This window comes from Microtus ochrogaster, chromosome 22 (genome assembly GCF_000317375.1).
Source record: "Microtus ochrogaster isolate Prairie Vole_2 chromosome 22, MicOch1.0, whole genome shotgun sequence".
In the NCBI taxonomy this organism is placed as follows: domain Eukaryota; kingdom Metazoa; phylum Chordata; class Mammalia; order Rodentia; family Cricetidae; genus Microtus; species Microtus ochrogaster.
This window is the reverse complement of record NC_022023.1, coordinates 1,212,279-1,215,893: the sequence shown is the minus strand read 5'-3', so window position 1 is coordinate 1,215,893 and position 3,615 is coordinate 1,212,279.

Sequence of the window (3,615 nt, the reverse complement as noted above, 5' to 3'; positions counted from 1 at the left end):
ATCCGCCTGCCTCTGCCTCCCGAGTGCTGAGATTAAAGGTGTGTACCACCACCACCCAGCTAAGAGCACTAAACATTAATGTCCCTTGAAATTCAAGGCTAGACCATACAACAGAGTGAGTTCAAGCCAGCCTGGAGCGCTTAGTGGGTTCCAGTCCCAAAATAAAGTCAAAAGACTGGGGGTACATCTCAGGGGTAGAACGCCTGTCTAACATGTACGGGGTTCTAGTTCCCATTCCTAGTGTTATAGTGAAGGGAAAAAAAGCAGAGAAGGGGGGACGGAGGAAACAGGACCATGGAGCAGAGAAAAAGAGAAGGACAGTGCCCCAGTAGGACTCTCCTAACTGTACAGCTGTGAGAACCCCCACTGGCATGACCTTGGGGGTCCCCCTCAGCCCCCTGCGCTGTGGGGTGCAGCCCCACGGTGAGTACTCAGCACGCCGGAAAATCGGGTGCCTGGTGTGAATCTACCCTTACCGTATCCTGTAGTGCGGTCTAGCCCAGGCAAGCTATGTCACCTTTTTGTGCCTTGGTGATTTCATCTGTCCTCCTAGAGATGGTGTGAAGATTAAATAGGACCGGGGAAGACCCAAACCCTTGGCTAGTCACCATGGCGACTCCCTGCTGCTTCAGTAGTCAAGGTAGCAAAGGTATCCAATCTCCCTTGCTGAATGGCCTGCAGCACTAGCTACAGAGGCCCCATGGCTTTTGCTTTGTTTGTTTTGGTGAGAAGATCTGGTAGGGCCAGGTAATGAAGTGACTCACTTGGGAAGAAGAAGGCAGGCCTGTTTGCGTTGTGACCTCTGGCCCAGTCCCTGGCTGCTTCTGGACCATACTGTCTGTCTGTGTTGTGGAGGTCAACCAGCAAGCAACCTGGGGCTGTTTGAATCTGCGTCAAGGAGCAGGCGAAGGGGCAGCATCAAGGACATCTTTGGAGCAGTCAGGCACAGAGATGGTGGTATGCCTGTTTAAACAACTCCCACATATTACCATCCACAGATTGTAGCAGCCAGAGCCCCGTCTCCATCGGGCACCTCGACTGTCAGAGCTGAACCATACTCATAATCCAGTTTCTCTGAGATGAGGGTGTGTGAGTAGCATGTTACTAATTCCTACTTGACAGGAAGGAGGGGAAGAAATCAATCCAATATCACAAAACTCCCGTGGAGTTGGGTTGGAACCATAATCTCAGCTCCCAGGGCACTGTTCTTCCCCAACATCCAGAGAACATGGTGGCCGTTGCCCAGATCTCCCTAGCAGCTGTGCCTTACTTGGCTAGGTGCTAGCTCAGCAGAGAGGTATAAGGATAGGGGCTCCATTATTCTGACTCCAGTCGGAAAAGCTTTGGGGAGAAGAGGCGATAGGATCTTACATTGCTATTTCCTGGTTCTGTGAGCCTGAATGGGGGTGAAGGAGCAGAGAAGGTTTGTTCAATGACCAAATTTATCATATGTATTTATCTATATATGTATAGATATACACATGCATATATGTATATCTATGTGTATCTATAGGTATATATGTATAGATATGTATATATATATGCATTGGTTTTTCTGTGTAACAGCCCTAGCTGTCCTGGAACTAGCTCTTATAGCTCAGGCTGGCCTTGAGCTCACAGAGATCTGCTGGGATTAACCTCACCTGGTTTCAATAAATATTTATAAAACTATCACACACACACACAAAAGTAAAAACAAAAAAACAAACAAACAAAAAACCAAACAGGCTTAGTGGTACATGCATTTAATCCTAGCACTCAGGAGGCAGAGGCAGCAGCCTGGTCTACAGGGTGAGTTACTGGACAGCTGGAGCTACATAGTGAGATCTTGTTTCAAAAAACATAAATAAAAACAACAACAACAACCAAACCCAATTCTCTCATGAATGAGGAAAGCAGAAACTAGGGGAAGGAGGTCTCGGTGGTTAAGAACACCTGTCGCTCTTCCAGAGGCCCTGGGTTTGAGTCTCACCCACATGGCAGCTCACAGCTGTCTTCAATTCCAGTTCCAGGGGGTTCCGTACCCTCTTCAGACCTCCTTGGACACCAGATCAAACACGTGGTGCACACAAGCAAAACACTCAAACATGTAAAATAAAATATTGGAAAAGAAGAAACCAGGGTGACGGAGAGAACGGAAAACTGCCGCCCGGTGAGAGAGAAACCTGGCGCTTGGGCTCGGCAGAGGGCAAGCGTTCTGCAGGTGGATGGTGGATCCAAGTACCTGGACAACGATAAGGTTTCTGTTGCCCGTCCGTTGCCATAATTAAAGACGGAAAAGTGAGATAGCTCGATGGGTAAGGGAGCTTACCCCCGAGGTAAACCTCAGAACTCACTGGTGGAGGGGCACAGCTGGTGTGTTCTGATCTTCACAAGCACACTTTGGTGTGCAGCCCCACCCCAGACACACCCACCCACCACACACTGTGAATAACAAGAGATCGAGAAGAGGAATCTTATTAAAATCAATACATTTCTACCTTGAAGAAGCAAAATGAAACATGACCCTGTCTGAATGAGGGCTGTCAGAAAAATAGGGGAAAGGTGAACCCTGCGTGACTTCTGTTCACCTCAGCAACTAGAAGAAAACAGGGTTGGGCTGTGCCAGGCAGAGGACGCTGCAGACACGCCCACCCCAACCCGGCGAGCTCACCTCGTTAGAGGCCAGGGACCAGGGAGGGAAAACCCTTTAAGACTAGTTTCCACTCGTGGTGTGTCCTTTATGCAGTGTCCTTGGACTGTCAAGTCAGTGAGGCCACAGGACAGAGTCAGTTATACAACCTCGGTTCATACCAAGAGCAAAAATAGCCACCAGATCTCAAAGCTCACAGTGTGCCAGGGACCTGCCAAGTGTTCTCTGGGCTGTATCCCATTTAATCCTCACCAGAGGCCGTGAGGTCACTGCTGTGGGGGTCTTCATTGACAGATGAGGAAACTAAGTCACAGGCTGGGTAAGTGATTTGTTCAGCTATTCAAAGAGCCACGGGCAGGGGCTGTGGAAGTGACGCTCGAGTCTCTTGTTTTGAGACGGAAGCGCACGTAACCCCTGGCAACCTTGATCTTCCGACCCTCCTGCTGTCCTCCAAGCTCTGGGAATCAATGCATGAACCACCATGCTAGGTGCTGGAGATGAAACCTAAGGCTCTGGACATGGCAAACACACTCAGCCACATTCCCAGCCTGAGACTCGAATCTTGTGCTCTGAAATCTGTGGCTCGCCACGTTTCCTTCCTGCCATTCTGCTCACAAGAGGCTGGCATGTTCCAGGGAGTCGGCTGCTGCTCCTAAAGCCACTCAGCCACTGGTGGGAGAGCAAAAGCTGAAATTCAAGCCTCTGCTTTCTAAAGTAGTGGCCTTCCATCGAACAAGGCCCTCCTGGGAGTGAGGAGTTCAAAACTTCATTACCCAGAGTCCTTCAGCCTTAGTGGTAGCCATCTTGACAGTGTGGTGAAGATGCCTGCAGAGAAATTCTCAGCTTGTTTACCCAAGTCCTCTTCTCGTTTTTCCAAGATAGGGCTTCTTTCTTCCTTCCTTCCTTCCTTCCTTCCTTCCTTCCTTCCTTCCTTCCTTCCTTCCTCCCTCCCTCCCTCCCTCCCTCCCTCCCTCTCTCTCTCT